At 37.2% G+C, this 15,624-nt stretch overlaps 1 pseudogene; it reads right to left on the reverse strand.

Moving 5' to 3' along the window:
* Positions 1-1,142: 1,142 nt before the first annotated feature.
* LOC107819816 (ATP-dependent helicase rhp16-like) lies at positions 1,143-15,299 on the reverse strand (annotated as a pseudogene).
* Between the last annotated feature and the right edge of the window lie 325 nt (positions 15,300-15,624).

Genomic DNA, 15,624 nt, shown 5'->3' on the forward strand with positions numbered 1-15,624 from the left:
CATGCCAAAATGTTAGCTCAAGGCTGCTCTTTCCTTTAAAAACTTGCCCCTTGTTGGTATAAAGCTTCCTAATTTACATCCAAAACTTTTACCACAAAGAAAAATCCTTTTCTATAATCTACAGTACTATTTCCGTTCCAATTTATGTGAACCTATTTTCTTTTTGGTTCGTTCCAAAAAGAATTACCCATTTCTAAATTTGGAAATAATTTTGCTTAAAATTACAATTATACCCTTAATGAGAAGCTTTTATAATCACACAAATACTTTGGAGCCCTTTTTGAATTGTTTAGGACCACAAATTACAAAAGTCTTCATTTTTTCTTAAATTTCGTGGCCAGTAAAACAGGTTCAAATAAATTGGAACGGAGGGAGTAGTACTTAAATATTATTACTACTACATGTTAGCAGCGCTGCAGCAGTGAGCACCAAACTGCGCGCGACTCCCCAAAGGCTTTTGTAGTTGGTCAGTTAAATTTTCTTATTAAAAAGAAAACTATGACACAGTCCCAAATTCAAGCCAGTAAAAGTCACTTCGAAAAGGCATTTAGAGTGGAAGATGAACGTAGATACGCTTTAATTTGATCTCGTATGATGCAGAAAGAGGAGATACAGTGATGGCAATGATCCCAACCAAGTATGATAAGAAACGACTAACACTGCTCAACACATTCTGATTCTGCTTCTTTTTCTTAAAACAAATTCTCTAACTTCTCTCCAAAAATATTTTTTTTAAAATATTTTGGAGAAAAATACATTTAGAAGTAGTTTTTAAAAGTTTGGTCAAACATTAATTGCTGCTCAAAAGTATTTTTCAAATTAATTAGTCAAACACAAGCTATTTCTCAACAAAAATACTTTTCAGACCAACACTTTTGAGAAAAATCACTTCTCAAAATAAATTGCTAGGCAGAAGTGCTTTTCAAATTAATTAGTTAAACACAAACTGCTCTGCATCAAAAGTACTTTTCAAAAAAAAAATGAACTTTTGAAAAAAAATTACTTTTCAAAATATGTTGATATTAGAATCTTGGCCAAACAGGCTATAACACTGCCAAGACATGAGAAATTTTGGTTAAGATGAAAAAAAAGAACGCCTTGGACATTCTGCCCACCTCAGTGTTAATTGTTCACTCTTTGACTGGAATGAAATTATAAGCTAATCATTGTAATGCAAAACAAACATAAACTCCCCTGGACAAATCAAAAGCAGTACGGCTTCCTACTGGCTAAATTCATAAGTCTATGTACATACTTTGTGATAGAAGCTAAACAAAATACCAGAGAATTTGTTTGCTAAACCAAAGAACAGAACATAGTCCAATTTAAGTCACAAACAAGAATTTCAAGTCTTCTTCCGTTAGTTTCCCAAAGGCCTCTGAAGAGCCACCAATCGTCCTGCAACCAACTTGAAAGTTTCAGTATGTCGAGGAAAAGAAGGGGAAAATGGTTTTGGAGAGAGTATTTGGGGGTGGGGAGAGTAAAGAAGGGAACAAGAAAGCAAAACGTAAAACAAAATGGTGGTCAATAACATCTTTCAGGGGAAATCATCAAATGGTCTATCTTTGGAAATTATTTGAATGAGAAAACACTGAAAGTTATTTGAGCTCTCACTGTAGCCAACTATCCTTTTCTTCAATTTTTGACCTTTTTCGGTTATTGCATAGGGAAGAGGAAGCAAAAGAACTAACTACAGTGAGATTAGGCACTAAGAAATTATTCTTTATGCTTTGAACTGATGAGAGTATCATCTGATAATTACTCACACTGTGAGGGAAATCGCACATGAAATAGTATATGTAGCTAAATGGAAGAAATCAAAGATTTCAATATAGTTTACTTCAGATTCAAATCAAAGGCAACTGAACAGTGGGATGATATACAACTGTGATACCAAAGAATTGATTGAGAGAATCATGAACAATGTGGATAGGGTAGGATGAGCTGCAACTAGACAAAGTAGAAGGGGGAAGAGAAGCTACTTGTGTACGTATTTGAACCCTCAACCTACACGGTGGAAGATGAGGATGCTCACCAAGTGTCTCACCATTTAGTTATAGAATAGTTAGAAGAAAATTACTTAATTTCCATAATTTCTTGAGACCTCTCCAACTAAGATAGCATATATATATATATATATAAATCACTTCAACTTTCAACTCATCACCTATTTTCGTCACAATACATATGCAACCATCCATAAGAAAAAACCCACTTACCCTTCAAAAACAAGTTCCTTCTTCTCCTGCAACTTTAAGATCTTCTCCTCAATTGTATTCTCAATCGCAAATCTCATAATCCTAGAAATGAGAAAAGATAAAATAAGTTCCACTCAATAACATAAAAATACAAGAAATGCAAAACAGACCTAACAGGTTTATATTGCCCTATTCGATGGATTCTATCTTGGGCTTGGCGCTCCACAGCAGAATTCCACCAAGGATCCATTATGAAAACCTAGCATAGCCAAAGAGAAGCCACGTATCACCACGAATTGTGCGCTTATTCAGCATATAAATACATGTGATGATGGTACTTGAGCTGGCTCTTTAAGTGCACAGACAAGTGAAGTTGGAATATGTTAAATGAACCAAACAACAGGAGATCTGAAGAGCGATAGAATAAAACACTAGATATTAAAACCCTTTGGCATTTGAAAAAAGTTGTCACAGTCGGTGTTGACAGAAAAATGAAAAAAAGCTTACATGTGATGCAACTGTAAGATTGAGTGCAACACTTCCAGCTTTCAAGCTTATAAGAAAAATGCTGCAATCTGGATCTTCAGTAAATCTGGTAACTGCTGCAGCTCTTGCAGCAATAGACATGGATCCAACTAATTGAACACAATTGATGCCCGACTGAAGAGTTTACAAGGCAAGATTTTCTTGTTACACAGACTGAAAAAGAAAGGAGGAAAGAGTAGGAAGGGAGCAAAGATCTCTTTATATCTTACCTTCTGAAGAGAATAGTGTATCAGATCCAAAAATGTAGAGAACTGGCTGAAAACTATTCCTTTTGCAGAACCATCTCTTTCAATCATGAACCTGATTTCTTCCCTCTAGAATCAATAAAACAAGCAATGAGCATCAATCATGTACTCCACAGACCCCCTCTCACTTTGAATCTCAAGATGGGATCTTCCTACTGGATATTGAGTTTAAGATGTTAATTGGATTTCACTATTACACCATGAAACGGAAGAAACATAAATTAAAGGTTGAGAAGTCAGTTTGACAGAGATAATATCACAACAAATTTGAATTTGAATTAGGTGAATTAAGTTCTTGAAAAATGTCACATAAATTGGAACAAAGAGAGTATCAAAATAAAGGTGCTTTATGATAGGGTCCATTGCATTCAATAGCCAAAGTAATAGGCATGTGTCTAAGGAAAATTCCTTTGGTTTGGTAGCCAACTTTGTTGAATTTCTTTGGTTTGGTAGCCAATTTTGTTGAATTGTCAACATTGAAGAAAAATAAGGAAAAGTGTGTGCAAATTGTCAAATTTAGTAGGCTTTAGAGAGTGAGCCTTCGGCTATAAAAGGAGAGCTTCAACTCTCATTTCTACACACCAACAAAGAGAGAAAGAAAGAGTGAGGTTTCACAGACAAGGTATAAGAAAATAGTCTGTGAGAAAAATAGAGAGTGAACGATATTGTAGTGAGGTGAGAATATCAAAAGAGAGTTATTTCTTTTGAGTGTTGTAGTAGTCTTTGGAGTATTTTACTCGGACCTACAAAGTATAAAATTCCTTGCAATAGTGATATCAGTTGCTCGTCTTGAGGTCGTAGTTTTTTCCCTTATTCAAAGGGTTTTCCACGTAAAAATCTTGGTGTCGTTGTCACTCTTTTATTCTTGTTAATTACCGTATCTCGGTGCTACGTGATTATTCTGTTTTTATTACTGTGAATATTATTTCTGTAGGGGGTTTATTCCCAACAACTGGTATCAGAGCACAGGTTATGCTCGTTCATAGAAATACTATTCACTATCGGTAGTACTATACTCGATGAAAAATAAAAATGTCCGGAGTAAAGTACGAGGTAGCAAAATTTAACGGAGATAGCGGTTTCTCAATATGGCAAAGAAGGATGAGAGATCTACTCATCCAATAAGGATTACACAAGGTACTAGATGTTGATGCCAAAATGTCTGATACCATGAAAGCTGAGGATTGGGCTGACTTGGATGAAAGGGCTGCTAGTGCAATCAGGTTGCACTTATCAGATGATGTGGTAAATAACATCATTGATGAAGATACCGCACGTGACATTTAGGCAAGGTTGGAAAGCATATACATGTCCAAAATGCTAACAAATAAATTGTACCTGAAGAAGCAGCTATACGCCCTACACATGGGTGAAGGTACGAATTTTTTGTCACATTTAAATGTGTTTAACGGACTAATCACACAGCTCGCCAATCTTGGAGTGAAAATCGAAGAAGAAGATAAAGTCATCTTGTTGTTGAACTCGTTACCATCTTCGTACGATAATCTGGCAACAACCATCATGCACGGTAAGACTACCATTGAGTTAAAAGATGTCACATCAGCTCTTTTACTCAATAAGAAGATGAGAAAGAAGCCTGAAAATCAAGGACATGCTCTCATCACAGAAGGTAGAGGCAGGAGTTATCAAAGGAGTTCGAGCAACTATGGTAGATCCGGAGCTCGTGGGAAGTCTAAGAACCGATCCAAATCAAGAGCTAAAAATTGCTACAATTGTGATCTAACCAGGTCACTTCAAAAGAGATTGCCCAAATCCAAGGAAAGGCAAAGGTGAAACTAGTGGCCACAAGAATGACGACAATATAGCCGCCATGGTGCAAAACAATGATAATGTTTTCCTCTGTATAAACGAGGAAGGGGAATGCATGCACTTATCAGGTCCAGAGTCGGAATAGATGGTTGATACAACAGCATCTTACCATGCCACACCGGTAAGAGATCTTTTTTGCAGATATGTAGCAGGTGATTTCGGCCTTGTGAGAATGGGTAACACAAGTTTCTCAAAGATTGCGGGGATTGGTGCCATTTGTATCAAGACAAATGTCGAATGTACATTGGTTCTCAAGGACGTGCGACATGTACCTGATTTTCGAATGAACTTGATCTCGGGAATTGCTTTAGACCGAGATGGATACGAGAACTATTTTGCAAATCAAAAGTGGAGACTCACTAAGGGATCATTGGTGATTGCAAAAGGAGTTGCTTATGGCATGTTGTACAGGACAAATGCAGAAATATGCCAAAGTGCATTGAACGCGGCACAAGATGAGATTTATGCAGATTTGTGGCACAAAAGAATGGGTCATATGAGCGAGAAGGGATTGCAGATTTTTGCCAAGAAATCACTCATTTCTTATGCCAAAGGTACAACGGTAAAACCCTGTGACTACTGTTTATTTGGTAAGCAGCATAGAGTCTTATTTCAGACATCGTCTAAAAGAAAATTGAATATACTTGATTTGGTATATTCTGATGTTTGTGGTCCAATGGAAATTGAAACGATAGGCGGTAACAAATATTTTGTTACTTTTAGTGATGATGCTTCACGAAAATTATGGGTTTATATTTTGAAAACCAAAGATCAGGTGTTTTAAGTTTTTCAGAAGTTTCATGCTACGGTGGAAAGGGAGACAGGCCAAAAGCTAAAGCGTCTCCAAAGTGACAATGGAGGTGAGTACACTTCAAGGGAATTTGAAGAGTACTGTTCGAACCATGGGATCAGACATGAAAAGACAGTTCCTGGAACCCCACAACACAATGGCGTAGCAGAAAGGATGAACCGCACCATTGTGTAGATGGTGAGAAGCATGCTCAGAATGGCTAAACTGCCTAAGTCATTCTGGGGTGAAGCAGTTTAGACAGCCTGTTACCTGATCAATAAGAGTCCATCAGTTCCGTTGGAGTTTGACATCCCGGAGAGAGTTTGGACCAACAAGGAGGTGTCCTACTCACATGTGAAGGTGTTCGGTTGCAGAGCTTTTGCACATGTACCAACCAAAGGAGCAGAAAACAAAGATGGATGATAAATTTGTTTCTTGCATATTCATTGGATATGGAGATGAAGAATTCAGATACAGATTGTGGGATCCGGGATCCTGTAAAGGAGAAGGTCATCAAAAGCAGAGATGTAGTCTTCCGAGAAAGTGAAGTTGGAACTGCTGATGATATGCCAGAGAAAGCCAAGAATGGTATAATTCCTAACCCTGTTACTATTCCTTATACTTCTAACACTCCCACAAGTGTAGAAAGTACGACTGACGAGGTTGCCGAGCAGGGGGGCAACCTGGTGAGGTTATTGAGAAGGTGGAGCAACTTGATGACGATGTCGAGCAAGTGGATCATCCCACTCAGGGAGAAGAACAACCTTAACCTCTGAGGAGATCAAAAAGGCCAAGGGTAGAGTCATGCAGGTACCCTACCATGGAATATGTCCTCATCAGTGATGAGGGAGAGCCAGAAAGTCTTAAGGAGGTGTTTTCCCATCCAGAAAGAACTAGTGAATGAAATCCATGCAAGAAGAGATGTAATCTCTACAAAAAAATAGCACTTACAAGCTGGTTGAATTTCAAAAGGGTAAAAGACCACTCAAGTGTAAGTGGGTCTTTAAAATCAAGAAAGATGAAAATGAAAACCCGGTCAGATACAAAGCTCGATTGGTGGTTAAAGGCTTCGAACAGAAGAAAGGTATTGATTTTGACGAAATTTTCTCACCTGTTGTCAAAATGGCTTCTATTCGAACAATCTTGAGCTTAGCAGCTAGCCTAGATCTTGAAGTGGAGTAGTTGGACGTGAAAACTGCATTTCTTCACAGAGATTTGGAAGAGGAGATGTATATGGAGCAGCCAGAAGGATTTGAAGTAGCTGAAAGAAAACAAATGGTGTGCAAACTGAATAAGAGTTTTTATGTGTTGAAGCAGGCACCAAGGCTGTGTGGTACAAGAAGTTTGACTCATTCATGGAAAGTCAAATTTACACAAAGACATATTCTGATCCATGTGTATACTTTAAAAGATTTTCTGAAATAACTTTATTATATTGTTGTTGTATGTGGATGACATGTTAATTGTAGGAAAAGACAAGGGGCTGATCGCAAAGTTGAAGGGATATTTGTCCAAGTCATTTGATATGAAGGACTTGGGCCCAGCACAACAAATTCTGGGTATGAAGATAGTTCGAGAGCGAACAAGCAGAAAGTTGTGGATGTCTCAGGAGAAGTACATTGAACGTGTAGTGGAACGCTTCAACATGAAGAATGCTAAGCTAGTCAGCACACCTCTTGCTAGTTATCTAAAGTTGAGCAAGAAGATGTGTCCTACAACAGTGGAGGAGAAAGGGAACATGGCTAGAGTTCCTTTTTCTTCAGCATTCGGAAGCTTGATGTATGCAATGGTATGCACCAGATATGATATTGCTCATGCAGTTGGTGTTGTTAGCAGATTCCTTGAAAATCCTGGAAATGAACATTGGGAAGCAGTCAAGTGGATACTCAGGTGCCTGAGAGGTACCACGGGAGATTATTTATGCTTTGGAGGATCTCATCCAATTTTGAAGAGCTATACATATGCTGATATGGCAGGTGACATTGATAACAGAAAATACACTACTGGATATTTGTTTACATTTTCAGGGAGAGCTATATTATGGCAGTTTAAATTGCAGAAGTGTAATACACTTTCAACAACTAAAGCAGAGTGCATTGCAGCTACAAAAGCTGGCAAGGAGATGGTATGGCTCAAGCGGTTTCTTCAAGAGCTGGAATTGCATCAAAAGGAGTATGTCGTCTATTGTGGCAGTCAAAGTGCAATAGACTTGACCAAGAACTCCATGCACCATGCAAGATCAAAGCATATAGATGTGAGATATTATTGGATTCGTGAGCATATGGAGAACGAATCTTTACAGGTCAAAAAGATCCACACGAGTGAAAATCCTACTGATATGTTGACCAAGGTGGTACCAAAAGACAAGTTCGAGTTATGCAAAGAACTTGTCGGCATGCGCTCAAACTAGAAGACAGTGCTACCTCCTCTAGATGAATGAGACTGGAGGGGGAGATTGATGGGGTCCATCTCATTCAATAGCCAAAGTAATAAGCATGTGCCTAAGGAAAATTTCTTTGGTTTGGTAGCCAACTTTGTTGAATTTCTTTGGTTTGGTAGCCAATTTTGTTGAATTGTCAACATTGAAGAAAAAGAAGGAAAAGTGTGTGCAAATTGTCAAATTTAGTAGGCTTTAGAGAGTGAGGCTCCGGCTATAAAAGGAGAGTTTCAACTCTCATTTCTACACCAACAAAGAGAGAAAGAAAGAGTGAGGTTTCACAGACAAGGTATAAGAAAATAGTCTGTGAGAAAAATAGAGAGTGAACGATATTGTAGTTGGGTGAGAATATCAAAAGATGGTTATTTTTTTGAGTGTTGTAGTGGTCTTTGGAGTATTTTACTCGGACCTACAAAGTGTAAAATTTCTTGCTATAGTGATATCAGTTGCTCGTCTCGGGGTCGTGGTTTTTTTCCCTTATTCAAAGGGTTTTCCACGTAAAAATCTTGGTGCCGTTGTCACTCTTTTATTCTTGTTAATTACCGTATCTCGGTGCTACGTGATTATTCCGCTTTTATTACTGTGAATATTATTTCTGTAGGAAGATAAATAATAGAAGATTTCGAGAACAATCTGAATAGAAAATGGTAAGAATGAGATTCCTCCATTTATTCAAACTTCAAATGGGGAAAACATTTAATCCATAAGCTTCAACTTGTTTTCCTGGTTGGAACACTAACTAAGTTGACAAGAATATGTTGGTTTTCCTCATTGCAAAAGCACATACATCAAGGTACAACATCATGAGCTACATCTGGTAGATGCCATGTAAGTCTTAGAATCATAATTAGTTGCTTGATGCCTGTACGGGATGTGGTACGACACCTACTTGGTCTCTTTGTGAGAAGGGAAAAAAACATAAAGCAAGGAGTAAAAGTAAGGTGAGGAAAATATAATAATAAAGGAGAAGATAAGATACCAATGCATCTATTTTAGTGCTGGACTGGAAATCATCGAGCTGAATTCTGTTTAGTATGCTTGAGGACCTAAACCTTTTGAGAGTCGGTTTAGAATTCTGATCCGCCTTATCATTATTTGCACGCAAGTCAACTGTAAGTAGTTCAGAACACAGAGGGCATGACACTTGTCCCACTTGCAGCGAAGTCTATCAAACACGTCTTGCAAAAGGCATGGTTGCAAGAAGTAATCTGCAATAATCAAAAGAGATGCACAGTTCAGAAAAAGACCGTCTAATGGATAAGGACAGCATGCCATCAGAAGAGTTTAATAAAGTATTTTTGATCGTCAAAGATAAATAAAAGAACTATATATAAATTATTAAAGTCTTTGGTAATACCGGAGAAAGACTATCCAAGATATTCATGAACTTCAGAGGACTTTTGGAAAATGGAAATAGTATATGGAGTAGCTTTTGTAAAAGCACTGGCCATATCATCACCATTTTCGCTAGAAAGAACTAGTACAAATGTGATCCTTCAATAATCATTAAAGAAATAAAACTTTAAACATGTAATGCAAGAAAAGTGCATTTAACGATTGTACATATAATATTCAGGCAGAAAATGAGAAGCTGAAAGGTGCTGGAACTTTCTCTTCCTGTTTTTGGATGGAAGGGAAAAGGGGTGCATAAACTCACTACTGGATCTTCCACTGTATCTTGACATAATCCACAAGGTTGCTCAATATTTCCAGAGTCCATGCTCCCATTTTTTGCCAAAGCAGTACTCGAGTATACCACAAGGTAAGGATGAAGAACTGCCTGCCGAATTAAGAAAAGATATCAATCAAACGTTTAACACAACGAAACTTGACTGAAATAAAACAAACACTTGCATGTTATAGATCGTCAAGTTTCTACTTTATTACGGGTGTTTGAACTGTTATTTTATTGCAACCCCGCTATTCAAGAGGCGTATTTGGAAGATCCAAAAAGAAAAGTGAATACTAACCGCATGTAACAAGTGACAGGAAACTAAATGTATACCTTGGGCCTAGCATGATAAGAGGGTCAGGTACTTCAAAATTATATTCACAAAAGCGACCAGCACAACAAAACATAAGAACTCGGCCGCGAGAAAATAATTCAAGCAAACAAATATGTTTAAGTTAACCTTTAGGGCTCATCTAGTGAGCGGGATTGCACATCAGATAAGTTCTGCAATCCAATCTATGCTCCAGTCCTACACTTTGGTTGAGTACAGAATAACTTTTGTGGTCCCCTTTGACCAAATTGTATATACTATACGTTAAGCTATAATCAAATACACGTCCAACTATCTAAAGTTATCACTTCAAAAATTTAACAAAGCAAAAAAATGTAATACCAGAAGGTTAAACTTATAATGAGAAATTTTATTAAATTACAGCAAAAAATGAGATAGGAATAAGAAGAGGAGAACATAAAAGAAGTTGGAGAATATTAAAAAGAATAGGCCAAGATAAAAGAAGTTGCACAGCATCTCTCTGTGTATATTACAAGAAATAAGTTGAAGTTAAAAAAAAAAAAAAAGTAATCCAAATAGACACCCACCGAACGGCTTAAATTAAAAATAACATGCGGATGTATAATATATATATTTTATATATAATATGTTTATAATCGTATATAAGCAGTATATAATCTATGTATACCGGCTAGAAAAAGTAAACAAGGAATCTGACCGGCTACTTATAAAGACCCCTTAAAAGAAAGGACCAAGGAAAAGTAGTTGAACGTAATAATATTTGCAGGGAAAAAAAATTGGATAGAGATTATAGACACAAAGATGCAGTGAGGGGCATGGTAGATCAATTGCGAGGACTGGGAGGTAATAACTAGAGAATCAAAACGAACACGTATATGAATGCATGTATACATAACAATTACCAACAACAATTAGTTCCATGCAAGGCAAGCATTTATACAGCATCATCTTGGTACCTGCCGTAGGCGTATGAGCAGCTCAAAAATGTGTGCATAGTTATTCATCACTGTTCCAGCTTGAACATAACTGCACCAAAATACATAATGGGTAAAAGGTATAACTAGATCTAAAACTACCCTTACTCTTTTTGTAACTTTTTTGCAAGGTAAAAATAATAAGAAAAGAAATTCATGGTGATGTAGAGACGAGAAGGGAGAAGGGAGGTAAGGAGAAGAAATGAGAATGGAAGAAAAAGAAAAGAATAGACAGAGAGACAAAGAGATTTTGAGAGAGAGAGAAGAAAGATAAACGCTATCAGATAATAGCAGTATTTTCATGATCTAACACATTGGTAGGAAAAGGAAAGCACGTGATCTTAATCATTCAGTATTCCAAGAAATGGAACCAATATGTTCCAGAAATACTCAAGACCGAGCAATCATAGGAACCATACTCCATGAGATTTGTCAACACATAAGACAAGAAAACAAAATAAATGTGCTAGCCTCGTGATACAAATATAGAGAAACACTATTTTTAGGGTGACCAGCAAACTGGGGAACCACAGACAAGCAAAGAATGGTTGGCAAGCAATAAAATCTTGGGCTGGAACAGCATATATCGGCTAAGAAGCATACATATTAAACTGTGCCTGGCTTTTATTGTACAATGACATGTAGTAGTCTTCTTCTTTGATATCCAAAGAATCTTTTCTCAAAGTAACCTGAGACCATATACAAGTAACAGATAAGCTGGAGAGAAGATGATTATCAAATTGAATCAACCTACATTAGTGCCCAACAAAACTTACAATTTTCATAGGAAGTGCAAGATCAGCAGCTCTTCCTTTTTTGCTACGTCTTAGTAGGATGCTTTTTAGAATTTTGTGTTTCAAAAGAACCATTGCATCTCTACCACTCCCAGAATTTCCTTCATGTTTTATAGGTGTAGCAATGTACTAGAAAGAGAATACACATCAACCTCACCATGTCAGCAATAAATTTAATTTTTGGCAACAAGAGGGAGCCTCAAAAGTTTGAATGTCAATTTAACTTACTCTATTCCACCAGCAAAAGTGCCGTACAGATTTGTGGGGGCATTGTGGGCACTCAGCTGTAGAGCTGCAAGACATAAAATTTATCAAAGGACACACAAGAGAAAAGATTTCAGATAACAGTGGGTGAGGAGAAAAAGAAAGAAGAGATAAAATATGTTTTTAGCCCTTGGGGTAGGTACAAAGATCAAGAAGAAGCTATAAGTTTACCTATAGTCAGGTGTTCTGCAATCACAATCCTTGCAAAAGTAAAAAGAGTAGGGTACTATTTGTAGGAAACGGACCTGTGCAAAAGTAAAGCATTTAATTAATCTCATAACACAAACATCTGGAAGACATTAACCAGCAAAAGTTAAACTTACAAGTGAATACAATTCTCCAACAAGATTCTGAATTGGAGTACCACTTAAGGCCCACTTATAAGAAGACTCCAAAGCAAGAATAGCTTTTGTTGTGTTGCAGCGCCTACCTTTTACATAATGAGCCTGTGCAAGAGAAGTGCAATCAGTTGAAACATTGCAGACAAATGACATTGCATCACATGCGACTAAGGAATTCTAGACGCAGTGAGATGATTGGGAGTTTGGAGCAGGCACACACTACAGATCAAATACATCATTCAGTAGGAACAGAGAGAACAGAATGCTCAGATCCATTGTGAGGATAGAAGGTAGAGATCAAACTTGAATTGCAGATAATATTTAACATGATGAGCAGTTGAGCAAAAAAATGAGCATTAGGACGGATAAATATTTTGTTTCTTTCATACTGCTAATTAAAGGTTGATGGCCTAAATCATCATAGAGGCCGGTAGGTACTTTCATCTATATTACTCAGCAGTTACCATAGTGTTTCTGCATAAATCACAAGACTCTTCACATTCTAGCTCCTTAAGAAATCACTACAGATCTCCATGTTTCTAACTTTTAGGCTTTGTGAACAACTTGATCTTCTGGGAGAAAACTAGTACTTTTATCAAAAGCATCATGAACAGAACATGAAAACATATCCAAGGAAACAAACCATATACATTCTCAGCTAATACTGACAAATAAGAACTATGAGAAAATGATAATTGAAGAAAGCAACAACAAATATAAGTTTGCATGATATGTGAATGAATGACCTACCTCATCCAAGATGATGCGATCCCACTTTACTGTATGCAAAATCGACTTCTTCCGTGACAAATCTTAGGATACACTTGCTGAATTGTTAATAGAACCATCATTCTTCCCTTCTTCTGTCATGCTACTACGCTTCATGCTCTTCCTATGACCTGCTTTCTGCATATCAGTCTCTGACTCAATAGAATCGGCTTTCTGCACATTAGCCTCTAACTCCGTAGAATCTGTTTTCTGCATATTAGTTGCTGACTCCATAGAATCTGTTTCCTGCTTCAACAATTCTACCCCAAGATTTAACTTCTTCCTCTTCTTCTTTGACTGATTGGAATTTTTAACAGAATCAGGTCCACACTTCTTCTGGTGAATGGAAAACTTTTCTTCAAAATAAGATTTTCCACACCACTGACACTTCTGTTTTGGCGGCATCACATTTTTCCTATATTCAGCCTCAACAGTGGAGTAAGTAGTGATGACAAAATCATATTCCTCGATATTGTGGATATGCTTCCTTTTGTTGCCATGATAAACAAGAATCTTGTTGCTTCCTTCAGCGGCGCATCGATTGATCTCATTAACCCACTGAATGGCAGCAACCACAGGACATATGATAAGAGTGCCTTTTACTGCTGGGAGTTCCTGTGTTGTACTGAGTGAAGATGACAATAAGCCGGATTCACTAATTGCTTTCCCTAATTCCCGTTTAGCAAGCACAAGTGCTATCGCTTGGATAGTTTTCCCCATCCCCATCTCATCAGCAAGAATACCCCCTTTGGTCGAAGATTCTTCTTGCTTGAGTGACCAAAACAACCACTCCTTCTGGTACCTAAACAGTGGCACAATCATACTTGATGGTGGCTCCGCTGTTTCACAAAGTAACTCATTCTGATTATCTAAGTCAAAATCATTGGGATAATGTTCTGCAAGCCATTTGTCATTCTCTTCTTCCCATTTCTCCCACATTAAAGTTGGTCTAACAACTTGGTTGCGTATCAGCCTCTTAGCGCGGTCGAATTTCCTTTCCCTTATTCTTTCCATCAATGCAAGATATTCGCTATCTTGATCAGTAACTCCATTCGTTTGTTCTTCTTTCACCATGTTGAAATCTTCTGCTGCATGGACTAATTAATCAGAACAGATACATTATATGACTAAACAACGAAGTTAACAATGCGAAGCATGTCATTTTTGTCATGTTTACACGGTATATGGAGTAGGGGAACCAAGATTTGAAGCTTATGAGCTTAGAATTCTAACAACTTTAAGTTACTGGATTCTAAATTAATAATGTGTATACGGTATATGGAGAAGCGGAACCAAGATTTGAAGCTTATGAGCTTAGAATTCTAACAACTTTAAGTTACTGGATTCTAAATTAATAATGGGTATATATTCAATAAATTTGTTAAGACAACTACATGCTTGAACCACGGTTCGGCCGAACCCGTAAGTTACGCCTTTGCCCCAAAAAGAAAAAAACAGCCAGATAACACTCTATACATTATTGCAAAAAAATTGTACAGTAAGTACTAAGTAGCATACGCGCCTATGGAATACCTTCATTACTTGAGGTTGCGTTGTGCTTCGAATCTGAAGACATAGCACGATAATCATACTCGTTGGAGCTCTCCCAGTATTGGGTACTTTGATCACCTAATTTTTTTCCAAGGGTGAAGTGGAAAAACATCCAAACCTTAGATATAGGTACATGAAAACATATTTATGTTATAGAAAAAGTTCATCTCACACAAAAAATTCCCACACTTCCTCTCAATCGGACAATCGCTGTATGAAACCAATTTGGATAAGCAATAAAAGTTGGGAAACACAAAAATTATAGTCAAAACGAACTAGTACTACTATGTTTCAATCTTAAATTAACTTTTGCGCAGAAAAAAAAAGGGTATAACACATGAAAATAAGCAAAATAGAATTACAAAGAGAATGATCGAGTGAATGTTTACGGGAAGAGAAGAATGCTGAGACGGAAGCTCCATTCTGAGCAATGAGCAGCAGTTTTTCGTTTCTCTTTCTCTAAACAGAGAGAAAGGGAGAGAGACGGTGAGGAGGAGGAGGAAACTGAGAAGTTGAGAAAGCGGGAAAGTCTTTTATAGGGAGGAGAGAGAGAGAGAGAGATTTTGATAATGCCAATCGTTTTTTTGCTAGTGACAGAGGGTACACCATCTTATGCCTGATGTATAAGCTGAAATACCATACAATATCCGTACACGTCAATTTCGTGCTGAAGAAGCTTTGCGTGGCAGCATAGTGGGACCCAATTAGAACTGTAAAAATGTGGTCCTCTCTGCTTGTTGGTTACTTGTACTGAGGAGAATAAAGATCTACCATCGTGAGACCTGTATAGTATTTATTTTTTGGTACATTGAAAAAATTAAGTAAAATTTTTAAAATCTTTCATAAATTTCACTGCTTAAATAAATAAAAATTCCTTAGTTGCATCCTTTTATACTAGCAG

This window comes from Nicotiana tabacum, chromosome 2 (genome assembly GCF_000715075.1).
Source record: "Nicotiana tabacum cultivar K326 chromosome 2, ASM71507v2, whole genome shotgun sequence".
In the NCBI taxonomy this organism is placed as follows: Eukaryota; Viridiplantae; Streptophyta; class Magnoliopsida; order Solanales; family Solanaceae; genus Nicotiana; species Nicotiana tabacum.